Source organism: Ambystoma mexicanum, chromosome 2q (genome assembly GCF_040938575.1).
Source record: "Ambystoma mexicanum isolate Mex_15411 chromosome 2q, UKY_AmexF1_1, whole genome shotgun sequence".
Taxonomy (NCBI): Eukaryota; Metazoa; Chordata; class Amphibia; order Caudata; family Ambystomatidae; genus Ambystoma; species Ambystoma mexicanum.
The window spans coordinates 114,134,238-114,151,178 of NC_090924.1; positions in this window are offsets into that span (position 1 = coordinate 114,134,238).

The following is a 16,941-nucleotide window of genomic DNA, read 5'->3' on the forward strand; positions in this document are numbered from 1 at the left end:
ACATCTACCTATGGGTAGCTCGTCCGAGCAAGGTCTCCGGAGGCAGCCCACTGCACTGCCTCTGCCAGTACACGAGCTGGGATTTTCCATCAATCTCAAGAAATCTCAGTTGGAGCCCACAGAGAGTCTAACCTTCCTGGGCCTCATCTAGGATACGAGCTCCGAGAGGATATTTCCCTCAGAGGACAAGATCACAACCATCAAGAGGGCATTTTCTCAGCAGAGCAGTGACCTCGGCGTGGTGGTGCCAACACCTTGTGGGCATCATGGCGGCATGTCTCTTAACAGTACTGGATATGAGGCTCAGGATGAGGTGCTTGCAGTTGCACTTTGCAGCCTCCTGGAGCCAGGAGAAGGATTCCCAGGTGGAGAGGGTCAGCATCCCACAGCATCTCCACCTGGACCTAGTCTGGTGGGGCACGGACAGCAACCTGCGGATATGCCAGCCCTTCTGTCAACCAGTGTCTCGGGTCACCATCACCACAGACTTGTCCCTAGAGGGCTGGGGAGCTACCTTGGGCAGCCAGTGTCCATGGGGTTTGGTCCCTTCAGGAACAGGCGACCCACATCAACTGGCTCCAGTTGATGGCCATCTGGCTCCCTCTCGCAGCCTTCCTCCCGATGATCAGTGGCAAGGCGATCCTCATTCAAATGGACAGCTCCACTGGCATGTATTACATCAACAAACAGGGTGCCACCAGTTCTCCTCCCCTCTGCACTCTAGCAGTCAACATTTGGGAGTGGGCTTTGGTAAACAACTTTCACCTGGCAGCAAACCACCTCCCCGGCGAGTCCAACCTAGAGGAAGACAGGCTCAGCAGGCTGGGTGTCTACAACTACGAATGGCAGTTGGATGAACAGGTCCTTCAGGGGATATTCAACAAGTGGGGGTCATCGTCATTATGATCTCTTCACTACCTTGTCTAACAGGAGGTGCCCCCAGTTCGCATCCTGGCAGGGACAGGGCAGAGGCTCTCTGGGCAACGCAGATCCAGTGGAACAACATGAACATGTATGCCTTGCCTTCCCTCCCACTCCCCTGGTCAACAGGGTAATTTGCAGGGAGTCCCGGCACGTATGTATCATCCTGATAGCTCTGTGGTGGCCAACAAGGACATGGTTCTTGGAACTTATCAGCTTGTCAGATCAGGCCCTGGTGCATCTTCCACTGGGCTCAGCACATCTGCTCTCTCAGCAGGGAGGCACAGTCATCCACCCTGCCCCCCAGAAGTTAGTCCTTGCAGCGTGGTTCCTGGACAAGTCACACAGAGGGATCTGCATATGTCACAGGCTAAACTAGACATTATACAAGGGGCTAGGAGCCAATGCTACCAGGAGCCAGTACAAAAGCAAGTGGACCCGATTTTGTCACTGGGCGGAATCAAAGGAGGTTGATCCGTTGACCTGCAGGTTGGACGACGTGCTTTCATTCTCTGCGCACCTCGCACACTCGGGAGTGCAGGTAGACACATACTGCACATATATGGCGGCCATTGGAGCCTACAGGAACTCAGAGGAGGACGTATTCTCATCCTCTAATCCGGTGGTTAAAAGACACTTGGTGGGACTGACCATGCTTTATCCACCAACCAAGAAGCTACACCTGGTGTGGGACCTCAATGTGGTCTTGGGCGCCCTGGCGCATAAATCATTTAAGCCTATGGCATCCACAGACATTAGGCTAGTCACCATTAAGAAGGCCCTCCCGGTGGGCCTTACCTCTGCATTCCGGATCAGTGAAATCCAGGCGCTGGTGGCTTCAGAGCCCTATGCTACATTTCATAAAGACAAGTTGGTGCTTAGAACTAACTCTGCATTCTTACCTAAGGTTGTCTCCTCCTTTCAGCTAAACGAGGAGATAGTGTTACCTACTTGCTTTGCGGACCCTAAGGATGACGCTCAGAGGGTACTGCACTGTCTGGATGTCAGGCATGCGCTAAGATACTACCTAGACAGGATCATGAGCTTCTGCAAATCAGAGGCCCTCTTTGTCACCTTTGGGGGATCAAAACCTGGCTGTCAGGCCTCCAATGCTTCCATAGCAAGGTGGATGGTTACTATGAGGGGCAGCGCAAGCCTCTCCCAGCAAATATGCATGCACACGCCATCAGAGCTAAAGCCACGGAGGTTGCTTTCCAAAGGCATGTTCCGTTGCAGGTTATCAGCAAGGCAACTACATGGGCTCCTCACTTAGCCATCTGCAAGCACTACTGCTTGGATGCTGGCTCCAGATCGGATGCAGCATTTGGTCAGGTGGTGTTAAGGAACTTGTTTTCTTAAAAGCACCACTCCACCCTGGGCTACTTTCAGTTGTAATTGCCCATACAGTATGGAGGAAAGGGGACAGGATGTAGGAGTAATTATAAGTTAAGTTACTCACCGTAGTGACCAACGTAATCCTAGTATATAGTCAACTTTCCTCCATACGTCCCACCGTCTTCCCTCCTAATAAAACTGGTGTCATTAGGCAATGTTAATATTGTCGATGCGTCAAAGGGGACTGAGGAGTGGCGCCTTTGGGTGGAGTCAGGGAGCGCATGCTCCCAGGGCTGCATACCAGCATGCATCTAAATTTAAAGGGGAAGATGATTTTTCTGGGGAAAAAGGTTCCGTCTCCCGTCCCTAGCGAGGGACGCCCATACAGTATGGAAGAAAGGGGACTATGGACTAAGAGTATGTTAGTCACTTTGGTGAGTCATTTATAATTCCTTCCTGGACTTTCACCTCCACTACCTACACCCCTGTACTGTTGTGCTGTACAGAAGTAGGAGGCCGAGGTGAATGTTGCTAGGCCCACGACCACATAGCCTGCTAATATTCACGAAGATTGTGCTTTAAAAAGCACGAAGAAGTGCCGTGTGCGCATTTGTCCCCTCTCCCCTGCCCGCGTCCTCAGTCCGCCTCCAACCTACCTCCTAGCCCTCCCACATGGCCTGATTGGTCCCGGCTCCTTCCCACACAAACTGGTTGCCTGGCATGCATTCCTCACCATCAAACCGAAGTAGGAGGCCAAGGCGAGTGTTGCTAGGCCTCCGACCCCATAGCCTGCTAATATTCCACAGCACCCATACCCTGTAACTTCGATCTGAGACTGACCCCCAACACAGGTGAGCTGGGACCTGTGTTGGGGTTTGTCCGCACCCTTGGTGGCCACCCCTCTATTCCCCCCATTAAAACAAAACTTGGTCAACTGAGCCAGCCTTCGACCAATGGGGGCTCCGGCTGGGCTAACGCAATCCTTTGAGGATGAGACCCTTAGGCCTCTATTTTGTGGCGGTGAAAGCTGTATGTGAGGTTGAAGTGTTGTTTTACTACAGGAATTCGGTGCGAGTCCAGTGTTAGTGGCTGGCGTCTGGTTTTTGGCAATGCTTGTCGGTACCGGGGGAACCTGGGTGTCGGTGTCGCCCCACATTAGCAGTCGTTACTTGGGCGCTTGCCTTTGAGTGGGGGTCCCCTGATTCTTCAACGGCGCCTCTCCACCCGGGACCAGGACTGGTTAGAGTTCTGCCGGTCTTCTTGGTCTGAGGGCGCTTCCTCATTTTGGTTTCTCCCCCTGCTGCCGGGTTCAGTAGTTTTTCGGCCTCACATAGTTTGCGTACGTGGCGAGTGCTCCCATTCCAGGGGAAAATCAGGGCCGTGGGGAAGCCCCAATGGTATGATACGCCCTTTTCCCTCAGCCATTCCGTCACTGGTTTCAGTGCTTTCCTTTTCAGGAGTGTGGTGGCGGCGAGATCTTGGTAAGGGGAGATTGAGGCGCCTCTGAACTGTATTCGCGGGGAGCTCCTAGCCTCCCGCATGATCTCCTCCTTGACCTTGATGTAGTGTACTCTTGCCAGGACGTCCGGCGGGACCTAGGCATTGGATATAACTCTAGTTCTGTGGACCCTGTTGAGCACCAGGGGGGGGGGGAGTCCGGCAGGGTGATTATGAAGCGGAAAAGATCGCTCACATAATGTTAGAGGTCTGCCTCTGGAATGGATGTGGGGATCCCTCTCAGGCGAATGTTGCAGCGGGAGCTGTTTTCTGAGTCCTCCTGCTTGAGTTTGAGTGCTTCGCAGTGGGCTTCAAGTGCACTCAGCCAGTCTGTCCCCTTCTCAATTTCATAGCTGTGCTCGCACAGGGTGGTTTCCACCTCTGCTGTTCTTGTCTCCAGTTCTCCCACTCTCGTTCAAGCGCTGTGATGGTACTTTTTACCTCCTCTGTGCCCTTCTGAAATTCTTTGGTCAATGCTGCTAGGAGGTCTTGGAGGTCAGACTTCGTGACCGCCTGAGTCAGGCCTTCCCAGGGTGGTTCTTCGTGCATGCTCCCAGTGTTGGTTTCCCCTGGTTCTAGGCGGTCCCCTCTCCTGGATCTGTCTGTTGCAGGGGTGGATAGGATAGTAGCAATGTCTGCCTGCTTTGCTGGTTTTTTCAACATGATGGTTGTAGGTCCGAGTCTCCGGCTGAGGTGTGATGTGCTGAGGTCGCAGCGTAGAGATTTGGGGCTGGTCCGGCAGTCACGGGCTTAGGGATGAGGGGAGCTGTGACTGCTTTGGCTGCGCAGACTCTGGGTCAGGGGGGAGCTGGGTGCGTGGGACCGCAGTAGTGGCTTCCCCACCAAGGATTTTATTGTCCTGTGGGCCCTGCTCCTGGGTTGACTATGGGGTGCGACCTGGTGTTCACCGCAAGTTAGCCGCTTTGAGGCTAGGGTGTAGCAGGTGGTGTCTGCTGTCTCCGAGGGTGCCTCTGGGGGTGCGCAAGTGCCTTTTGCCTGACCGGCTTTTGCCTGGCTTTTGGTCCGGTGATGGGTGTTGGTGCGAGGGGTCGGACCTTCAGTGGTCTCTTGGCCAGGTGGTGGTGTGATTCAGCTTCTGGTCCTGTTGGCCACCCCCCCCCCCCCCGGGAGAGTTGTTGACCGGGACCGGGAGGTTCTTTGGCCCGGCTTCTGGGACTGGCTGTGAGGGGCGGCCAGGGGTTTTCTGGTGGTTGGGGTGGTTGGATGCTCTGGGTTTTAGGGTGCTGGTGGTGGTCGTCGCGCTGGTGTACACCTCTGCACTTTCTTGACAGGAGTGGTTTAGTTGTAGTGGGCGGGCACACGCCCCAGATTGGGGGCCACACACCCTTTTCTTTGTTTATTGGCAAGTGCACAGTGTTTCCACCCGCTGCCTGAGTCAGCCCTTTCTGACTTCTTCGATGAGGTTGTCCAACACAACAGGGGGTGAGGTGACTGGGTGGTCAGGGGGCTGATTTGGCGTTGTGCCCACCTACCTGAGGCCCCAAATTAACGTATGGTGCTTAGTCACTATAAGGGGGTGGCTCTTGTCCGCACAAGGCTTGCTTGATTCATTTCACCTGGGCTAGGTGGGCCTTTGGGAACCGTGAGGCTGGCACACACCTCTCAAGAGAGGGCACCCACCTCCTGGGTTATGCTCACGGGGCACGGTTTTGTTGGATGTGGATTCGCCGGTCCAGCGCTATCACAGGGCCACTGCGACGTGAGCTGCCGCAATGTTGGGGAGGTATTGAACCTCTGGGTCGTTTACTCCATGGGTGTTTGGGGGTATTGCTGAGCTAGTTGGGGGGGCGGGGGTGAGGATGGGCGTCTTCCCCCTTATTCAACGCTGGAACACATTCTGCTGGTCTATTGTGCTCCTTACCAGGATAATGGCCTGACCATATGGTGAAAGTCAGCACACGCTCGATTCCCCTGTTCACTGAACTCCGAGGGCTGTGCTTTTACACTGGGGCGCTGTTGAAGTGGACAATTGGGTGTGCGCTGAGGCGTGGCAGAGTTCCGTGGGCCTCTGGTATTCAATAGGACAGTCGTGCGTGATCAGCACTTCATTACGGGGGTAGTGCACAGCGGGAGTCCCACCAGGAGAGCGAGCCCACTACCTCCCGTTTCTGATGAATTGGTGGCTGAGATGTTGGGCCCGGAGGTATGATGTGTGCCCAAGTGTTGGCGGGAGGTGGACTAACCTTTGCTGTTTGAGTCCCGGTCGACTGCGGTTCTCTGTTGTCCTGCGCCTCACCGCGTCTCGTGGTGCTCATGCCTCCGGCACCTCGGTCGCACGCCTGCTCAGCATCCGGGTCTGGTGGGGGCTTCCAAGTGTCCGATGTCCCACATACAGGGGTCTGTTTCTGGATGAGTGTTGCTGCTTGCCAGGGTAGTGCGGAAACAGCTTCTTGTATGTGCCTATAATGCAGCAGGGGTCCGTAAGGCACAATCCCTCGGCACCGCAGCGTCCAGGTCAGTCAGTGGGGCTGGGAACGCGGCAGTGCTGGTGGTTTTATGCTGCTATCCCAGATGGTAGTGTGCCGCCCTGTCGGGTGGGGGGGGGGGGTCCCACCTCGAGAAGGTTCCGGGTGTATGCCTCCCTCGCTGCGTCACTTAAGTGTGGGCAGGCGGGCGTTGATGTTTTCTCTCAGCACGCCGGGTAGCTTAGATAAAGTGGTATTTTTCCGCTGAATGTGGACCGATTTCGCTCGGAGTTTCGCCCAATATGTGCTGCTTGTGTTCACAAATTGATGTCTAGTCGCAGGATCGACTCATGGGGGGGGGGACATGGCGGGGACGTTCTCGCTGGGTTCATAGAAGGGAGGGGGGGCGTGCTGTATTAGACCTTGCAGAGTCTCTGATGAAGCTCCAGGCCAGTGGCCGTCCAGCCCGAGCCTGAAGGTGGTGTTCTGGGCCCCCCTCGCAGGCGGGTACGTCCACGTACCTTATGCGGTAGGGCTCTGCCGGGTCCTGAACTTGTTGTTTCTGCGGGCCCGCATTGTCCACTGCCCGGTTGTGTTCTCTGGGGTGGTCGTAAGTGCGCTGAGTGTCTGGAGCTGCTGAGCTATATGTGTCGCAGCCTGGAATGAGCTCAGAGGAGCGGATGGGTTTTGGCGCGCAAGGCGCTCCGGTGATTGCTGGCCTCCTTCACCGATTCAGGCTACTCGCGGGTGACTGGAGGTGCGGTTTTGATTCATATTCGCTCAAGGGGTGCCCAGTCAGGTGCTGATCACTTCTGTCCCCTTTTGGAAGGCGGTATATCAATTACTCTGCAGGATATTTCAGGAAGGATTTCGTAGGTTACAGAGATCTCACACTAGGTGGCCATCTTCGCTGGCGCACCAGGTGATTTATTTTTAACAAAGCAGGAAAGAATGTGTATTGATAGGAAAGCTGTACACCCGTGCCCACCCACCACCCAAACGTACCCACCCCCAACCAGGCCCCAAAACACTAACCTCATAATGGACCTCCCCCACCACCCAAACGTACCCACCCCCAACCAGGCCCCAAAACACTAACCCTATAATGGACCTCCCCCACCACCCAAACGTGCCCACCCCTATACACCCATTGGGTCCCTGAATGTTTTCTGGACAGCCATTCCCACATGAAGAGGCATTGCTAGGGGGGGCTAAGAGGGCTATAGCCCCTGGTCTTTTGGTTGTAGCCCCGGATAGAATCTCAGGAGCTACAGCCAAAAGCCCCCAGTCTCAACAGTTCTGACATCAGAGTAGCCCCAGGTCTTTTCCAGACCTAGCAACACCCCTGCCCACATGGCACTATTTCCTGGGGTGCTTGTGTGCATGAGCGTCCTTGCCGGAGGGTCCAGTCGGCCGACTAAAGCGCCTCCGTGGGCTGGCAGTGGTGGAGCTTGACGGGGTGGTGCTGGTGGACGGCACTGGTGGTCTTCCTGTTGGCACACATCCAAGAAATGCCTGCTGGGCAACCAACATGGACTCTGCAATGGTGGATGTGACACTGTTGTCTTCCCGGACATGGCGTGCCAAGGTGACGATGGTGGTGGCAAAACGTCAATGGCCCTGGAAAGCCGACGCACTGATGTGGCATTGCACTCCCGCTGCAGCCTGGCCTCCTCCTGCTGCTGCATCGCCTCCTCCCACTGCAGCCTGGCCTCCTCCAGCTGCCTTTCCACAAGCTGCGTTAGGGTGGCCTGCTGATCCTCCATCTGCTGCATGCGGGCACTCAGCTCTGCCATGGAGGGTGTTGGTGACCTCATGGGACTATGCATTGAGGAGGGGCTGAACTGTAGGTTGTGGAGGGATGACAGTTCATCCATGTTGTCCCCCTCCCCCTGTCCTCCTAGTTCAGCCTGCATGGCTGGGGCACTGTTGTCACTGCATGCAGCCTCCTCCACAGTACAGATGGTCTCCAGGATGGGAACTGTGGCCATGGTGGGTGGGTGTGCCACTTGTGGGGCGGCAGGCAGCATGGGGATGGTGGCTTCGGCTGGTGCATCCATGCCAGATGCAGCTGGTGCCTGTGTTCCGGAGCAGCTTGCCTCGTCCTCCTGGGCAGGGGTGCTGCGTTGGCTACGTGCAGGTGGACGTTGCCTCGCCTGTTGGTCATTGTCGCTGTCACTTGACATGGCTGTGGGGATACAGAGGGCATGCTGTTAGTTGTGTGCTGGTACTTGATGGGTCCATCACATGCATCAAACTGGACGATCAGTGAGCACTTGCATGTACACACATATGACTGTTGATGCACTCAGGTGTATGTGTCTCTGCTTCTACTCAGTCACGCACTGTGTGCATGTCCAGGGGCCATGTATTGGGGGTGTGTTGCTTCTCATCTGGGTTATCAGTGGGTCCTTTGGGTCACTCCTGCCCTGACTGGGGGGGGGGTTATCAGTGAGTCCATTGGGTCACTCCTGCCCTGACTGGGGGACAGGGGGTTATCAGTGGGTCCATTGGGTTACTCCTGCCCTGACTGGGGGTGGGGTTATCAGTGGGTCCATTGGGGTCACTCCTGCCCTGACTGGGGGAAGGGTTATCAGTGGGTTCATTGGGTACCTCCTGGTGTCCATTCACACTCATGGCTTTGTACTCTGTGCACTTACCGGCATCTACAGTTGGACTCACTCCTGCCTCTTTGTCCCCAATGCCATGTATGCCCTCAAGGTGGAGGACACTGCTGCAGCGCTCCTCCCACGACTGCAGTTTCAGTGGGGATGCAGGGGCTGCCGCCAGTGCTGTGCTGGCGGTGTGCAGCAATGAGGTTGCGCACTCTGAGCCTGAGGTCATCCCACTTCTTGTGACAGTCCTTTACGCTGCGTGTTGTCACCCCGACTGTTGTGCACTTGCGTGCTGCTTCAGCCCACACCCCCTCATGGCGTTGCTGGGTGGCGTGCCGCTGGTCTGCACTGAAAAGCATTTCCGCATGCTGCACTATATGGTCCACAAGCACTGTCAGCTCTGCCTCACTGAAGCGCTGCTATCACTGTCTTCGTGCTGGGATCCTGGATGCCATGGTGGTTGATGGTTTTTGCTGCTTAGGGAGATGATCTGGCCTGTGGTGTCTGAGGATGGCAGCGGAATGTGGCTTAAATAATGGCTACCTTTCTGTTTCCGGTTTTCGCAGTAATGGTATGTCCGCTTCCGGTGATTCCGTGTCCGTGACGGCGGCCACGAGTTTTGTACTGCTTTTTATGATGGAATGTCCGTTTGCGTGGGTGTTTACTTGGTGACGGTGACACCGTTTCCACGTTGGTGTGGTGCGTGCGACCGACAAGCCGTAATCGGCCGCTCATTCCGCAACCTTGCAGGCGCGGAAACTGTGTCACCATCGTCACAGAATCACTGCATTCCAGACCGGCGGACTCGTAACAAGGCCCATTATCTCTCTACAAACCACTCTGTGAAACCTAGGCTATCCAGTTGAAACCTGCCCGACTACGCTGACCAGGTGCTATAGACCTGGTAAGTACACACATCCAGCCCTGTATCCCAGTTGGAGGTGCACGTCTCCTCAGACACAAAGGGGGTAATTCCAACCTTGATGGTAGGGGGTTAACAGCACCGGTAAGGATGCCGGTGCCGTTAACCCCCTACCGCCCTATTGCAAGGTCCCTTAGCGGGTCCCGTTAAGGGACCTTGGAGCTTGTAAAGGGGCCTGCAATTTGCAGGCCCGTTATTAGCGCCTTCCCCATTCCCATTGAGCCCTATGGGGGCTCGAATGGGGAATGGTATTTGGCATGGAGACTTACCGGGTCCGCATAGGTCGGAATGTCCTGGTAAGACCCCATTCCGCCTACCCGGACCCGGACCCAGACCCGAGTTTGGTGGCAGCCATGGTGCTAATAGCCCACACCATGGCTACCTCCAAACTCGGAATGACCCCCAAAATCTGGCATGCTCGTCCAACTAGAAAGATACCAGGCCACACACTGGGCAAAGCAAAACAGCACGCTGGCGCACCGGTAGGCCTGATGTGACCCACCAAAGCCAAACCCAACCAACACACCGCCCATCACTCCTTCTCTCCACCTCATCAACCTGCAACCCTTACACCTCACCTATCCCCCCTCCTCGCCACACCACCACCGCTTACCCAGACTCGCTATCCACCTGATGCAGAACCCGCTCCGCTCAATTAAGAGCGGCAAGATGGAGAGAGGGAGCAGAGAACAATGGCCCCAAGAACATACCGGGCCGCACAGCGATCCATATAAAACACACGTCACACACCACCCCTGCCACCATCCACTCACTTGCACCAGCTGCTCACACCATCTCCGAACAACCTAGCACCTCCAACTCGTGCTTCCATAGTCTCAGAGCAGCAAGAGCAGCTCTGGCCAAAACCCAAGCACCACAGCCCCTCCCACTCTTACCCACACCCCTTGGACACTCCAAAAGGCAAGTAAAGGCCCGGACCACCACATTATAGGAACCAAACCTCCCCACCTACACCAAACCCAGTCCTAGACCTATTCCCTTCATTTCCCACTCCCGCTACTCCATTTACTCCACACTGCACCTCCCACCCTCACCCTTCAACATCCACCTCCTTGCCCGCCGGCTCTCCACCCTCCCTACCATGCACATCCTTACCAGCCCAGCACCTACAAGGACACAAGACCAGCTATCCTGCATGCTCATTAATGCCAGGTCAATCTCCAAAAATAAATTCCACATCTCTGACCGCATCACAGAAGAAAACCCAGACATCCTCGTCATCACTGAGACCTGGTTTGCTGACAACTGGGCTCCCGTGGCGCACAAGGCCTTCCCACCTGGCTACAACCTTACTGTCCGGAACAGATCACGAAGGGGTGGAGGACTTGCGATACTACACAAACACCAATTCCCACTAATAATTAAGGACACCTCAACCAACACCTCAGACTACGAATTCCTCATGGTAAAACTGCAACTCTCATCCACCACCTCACACAGCTTCCTACATCCAACACTTACCATTTTAGGGGATTTCAACATATGGTTCGACTCACCCTCAAACCCTATGACCAGATCACTCACAGACAATCTAGAATCACTCAACCTGACACAGCACCTATCTACACCCACCCACACAAGAGGTCACTCCCTCGATCCGTTCTTCAGCACTGCAAACATATCTACCCAGCGCCCACGCCCCTCCCCCCCTCATGGACTGATCACTCAGCAATTTACTTTTCCATACCTCTGAGCACAGCGGCTGGCAGTCAAATCCCCACACGACCACCACTCATTGTTTCACTATGGAGTAGAGTCCTAATCACTGCAGATCTAGCACACTCCCTCCTCAACTCTCTCCCTACACTTACCCTCCAGGAAGGACCAACAGCGATCAAAACCTTTGACCTCTGGCTTACAAACGCCCTTGCATCCCTCACTCCAACAAAACGGACCTCTCAGTGATCAGGATCAACACCCAGATTGTACACCACCAATATAAGATCCCTAAAAACCCTAAAGCACCGTCTGGAACAGACCTGGAGAACTAAGCTCAGAACAAAAACGCCCTAGCAAGAACAACTAGAGCATACAGACTGGAAATCAGAAAAACCAAGAAAACATTCTATGGGAACAGAATCCTAAATGCTCAAAACCCAAGCAGGGAATTGCATAGAATCATACCTGAATTCAAATCCCTGGCCTGCTTGAGCCACCCCCCCACAATGTCGCTATCGACAGACACCGTGCCATCATCTCTAAACTGGAACACATGCCCCAGCTCACTACCCTGCCACAGGCTGACCTTCGTCAACCTCCCCCCCACCTTGATAAAATATTTGACTCTTTCACTCCCATTTCACACCAGGAGTTCCACTCACTCGTAGCAGATAGCCGCCCCTCAGACTCCCATTAGGACCCCTGCCTGCACACACTCTTCAAAAACATCGTAGCCTCAACCTGTGCAGGTAGTATTGCACGCTCAATCCTCAACTACTCACTCACATCAGGCTCCTTCTGGGAAACGCTAAATACCTCCTACATCAAACCCATCCTTAAAAAACCGACACTCGACCCACTCCTCCCCCAGAACTACCGGCCAATCTCCAACACATGTTTCATCATGGCCAAACGCATGGACTGCGCAGCCTACAAGCGGCTTAGCATATTCACCAAAGCCAACAACCTCGTAGACCCTGTGCAATTGGGTTTCAGGCCGCTAAGGGGAACAGAATCCTCCCTAGTCTCCATCTGGGACGACCTAAAATGAACAGCTGATGCAGAAGGCTGCGCTGTACTCATCCTACTTGACCTCTCTGCAGCCTTCGATACCATCAATCACACAATTTCACTAGACAGGCTACATACACTAGGAATCAGAAACTTAGCCCTCTCATGGATATCCTCTTTCGTCTCAAAACGATCCCAAATCATGCACCTCTACCTGTTCACATCCACCACACGATCAGTAAGGAAAGGTGTCCCACAAGGAGCATCCCTATCTCCACTAATCTTCAACTTCTACCTAAAATCCCTGCCCGGAATCATCTGCTCACACAATCTTACCTGCTACAGCTACGCAGACAACACCCAGATCATCCTAGAAATCCCAAAATCTCCAGGCTCCGGCAGTCTGAACCGGTCATCATGCCTCTTGGATATTGACCACTGGATGATGACCAACCACCTCATCCTCAACCCTGGGAAAAACAAAATCCTTGTTTGTGGGTAAACAGCCCTCCTTACCCAACCGATACCGTGGCCTCAATCCCTAGGACGAGCATCAGCAACTTCAAACACGGTAAAAAAAAACATAGATGCACATTAGACACAGACTTATCCCTCACCCAACACACCACCTCTGTATCTAAAACATGTTTCTTCCATCTACGGATTCTCAGGTCTATTTTACCCTACTTCACCTATCCTCACAGCTTCTCGGCCATCAACTCAATCATCCTGTCCCACCTAGGCTACGCTAACTGCCTCTACCTAGGCGCTCCAGCATTTCAACTGAGGAAACTCCAAAGAATCCAAAACACTGCTGCACGCCTGCTCATTAACCTACCTCCCAGAGAACACATCAGCCCTACACTTAAAGTCCTCCACTGGCTCCTGATTGGTCGACGCACTACCATCAAAGCCATGTGTATTACCCACCGCGCCATCCACAACACTGGTCTGGAATTCCTTCAGGACAAACTCCTGCGCTACCAGCCCACAAGGAGTCTCAGATCTTGCACAGCATATTGCCTAGTGGTCCCACTTCACAATTCCTCCAGGCTGGGCGGATCCTCATTCTCCGTCCAAGAACCTATTATCTGGAAATCCCTACCCCTACACATTCGCAATACTGAAAACCACCAGAAATTCAGAAAGGCTCTAAAAACCTGGTTTTTCCCAACATCCTCATCAACCCCTCCCCCTCTCTAAACTACACTGCTGAAGCCAACATCCCCATACACCAATTACAGCACAGATGCCGGCAGCGTTCACAGCGGCTCACCATTGACAACCTATCGACCCCATGCACAAAAATACTCCTAGCCGATAAATACACCAGGGAAGCCGGAAGCATTCGCTGATGCACACTGCAATAAACCTTATTCCTCCTCCCATTGCAGCACGGATTATGGCAGCGCTTGCATCGGCCCACCATAACAAACTATCGTCCCCATGCACAACAACACTACTAACTGATAAATACACCAGGGAAGCTCGCAGCATTCGCTGAGGCACACTGCAATAAACCGCACTAGCCCTCGCTGCTCAGACCTCGCTCCAGAGAGACCACGAATGATAAGACCATGCCGTCCACATTGGACAAAGAAAAAGAAAGCTGCAGCCAAACTACACTAAAGCATACGGTACGTATACTTAACACCACCATTGTGGACACAGGCCGCTGACACGGCCAAACATCCATGCACCCAAGAATGCAGCTATGGCTATGCCTTTCTGGTCTAGCAGCGCACATTGCCGTCCACACTGAAACCCTTGACATACCTCAACACCTCTGCCACTAGCACACAGCGACTACTGAGGAAAGAAAACATAAAATTCTCAACAATACCACCAACTGCGCCAACCCACGGGCCTGTCCTTTGAGCTGCTTAGTGAAGCCTAGTCAGCCACCTAAGTCTTAAGCCGGTGAAATGCACACACACATCTCTTCATCTAAACTCTTACAATCTCCACCAAATTGACTGCGGTCACTGAGTGCGTTCGAATCACAAAGTGCATTGGGGCCATACAAATGGGGAAAGAGCGCTATATAAATAACTGAATACAATACAATACCTGTTGACCTAAAAGAAACAAATCGGTTATAGCTGTGTGCACATCCTGATTGTTTTGCTGCTGTATAAAATCGTTTTTAGCAGTGTGCACATCCCAATTGTTTTGCTGCCGTATAAAATCGTTTTAGCTGTGTGCACATTCTGATTGTTCTGCTGCCGTTTAAACTCGTTTTTCGCAGTGTGAACATCCTGATTGTTCTGCTGCTGTTTAAACTCGAATTTAACTGTGTGCACATCCTGCACTGCTTTGCTGCTGTCTAAAATCGTTTTTAGCTGTGTGCACATCCTGATTGTTCTGCTACTGTTTAAACTCGAATTTAGATGTGTGCACATCCTGATTGTTTTGCTGCCGTTTAAAATCGTGTTTAGTTGTGCTCACATCCTGCTTTCATGGGAATGTGCTGACAGCTTACCCCCCTCTAATCCCTGTCTGGTCTGTTACATGGCTCCCTTACCCTCGTCATCTCCCATTGTTTCCTCCCTATCCTGTTTGTCTCTCCCGGTGCGTCTGCTCCCTCCTTGCCTACCTCTTGCCACGTACCTCAACTGCACTACCTGGTTAAGTGTACCACCTCTTGTGCCCCTACTATGGCACTTTCTATCTCCCCCATCTACTCTAATTGCTTTTCCATCTTCTATCCTTCACCTCTCACTAAGTCTGTAAGGAGGAAACTGAAGGAGGACATATTGACCTCCAACCCTGACCTTCCTATCTCTGACACCTACGTCAGTGCTTCCGCCCCGCCAGAGACACTCTCACCGACATCCTCTTTGCCGTTCCTTCTCCTGACCGATGGACTCGCCATATGGCTGCTTTGCTCTCTGCTTACTCTTCCTCACACTTAAATGGTGGCACCCACTGGGAGGCCCTTCTCGCCTCGTTTTCCACCTCCAGGGCCATCATAAATGTCTATTGAAATGGTACCATCCTGCTACAAGGGCCTCAACCCAACCTCCTTACTTTTTGATAGACTCCTTCTTCGCCCTATCAACTTTCCTTCTTTCTCAATGGCTCCCTTGCCATCTTCCACTATCTCGGCTCCCTTGCCTGCACCCGCCTTACTGACACCCTTGTCATACTGGTCTCCTCTGCCTCCCCCTACCTCCATCTCTCAGGCACGTTTCCCGCTTACGGGGGGGTGACCTCTGTCCCTTGCACCCTCCACCCCCACCGAAAGTCCTTCAAAAGTGGCAACCTACTCCATGTCGCCACACTAAACTCTCACTTTGCTGTCAAGCACGCCTCTGACATCTGCCACCTCCTTGAACTCCTCGATCTTGATGTTCTTGCTCTTACTGAAACATGGTTTAAGGACAGCTCTGTCACAAGTTTTGACACACTTATCCCTGAAGGCTACAAGATCCTCACTGCGTAAGGCCCAACAAGAGTGGATCTCTGTTTCCATTATCCCCACTGAGGTCTACTCCACCTTTGAAAGTCTGGTCTGCAGGCTCGCTCTCTCCCCTGTCTCCCCCCTTACTCTGGCCACCTTCTATCAGCTCCTGGGCCAGTCCACCCTTTTATCTCGGAATGGGCTGACCTGGCCTCTTCTCTTCTCTCCTCCTCTTCCCAACTTCTGCTGGGGGATCTTAACGTCCAACTTGACTCTCCGGACTCCTCAGAACCTTTTCGCAACCTCCGTGACACCCTTGCTCTTTCCATTCTACCCTCTTGTCCAATGCACACTGCTGGCCACACCTTGGATGCTCTCATCTCCACAGATATCCCACTCTCTATTGCTCTCACTACCCCACTCTCATGGACTGACCATTCTCTTCTCTCTTCTCACATAAAACTCTCTTCTCCTTTTGCAATGGCACTACACCACCCCCTGCCTTCAAGGTCACCCGATCCATGAAAAGAGTGGCAGTGGCTGCCTTTGCCTCGTACTACTCTCCTCCTTCTACTGCTGTGGCTGACTCCCATCCAGATACAGCCCTCTCTCATTTTCTGCACTCTTGACATTCTTGCCTCTGTCGTGAGGGTCTGACTGAAGCCTGCCAAAAAGTGCAACTCTTGGTACGACTCCGATCTGGCTGCCCTTAAACGCAAGTGCAGAGCAGCGTAACGGAAATGGTGATTTTAAAGTACACCCTCTGACAAACTGGCCTTCTGCCTTCTTCAAACGCAATATTGACTCTGCATCTGCTCCAAGAAAAGAGTCTACATTTACAACCGTATCTCTGCAGCATCTAACAACACAGCCAAACTTTTCAAAGTCTGCAGGGAGCTGGCCAAACATACAGCAGTCACATCCTCTACTGCACCCACCCAGGCCCTTTGCTCAGCCCTGGCCACACATTTCACCACCAATAAATAGGAAATCCTGTCCTCACTCTCTTCCACTCCCCCTCCTGCACCAACATCTCTTAGGCACCCTTTGGCTGCCCCCCCCTACTCTCTGCCCTCTCCCCAGGCACACCTGATGAGGTCACTGGACAAGTCTGGTCTATGAAAGCCTCTT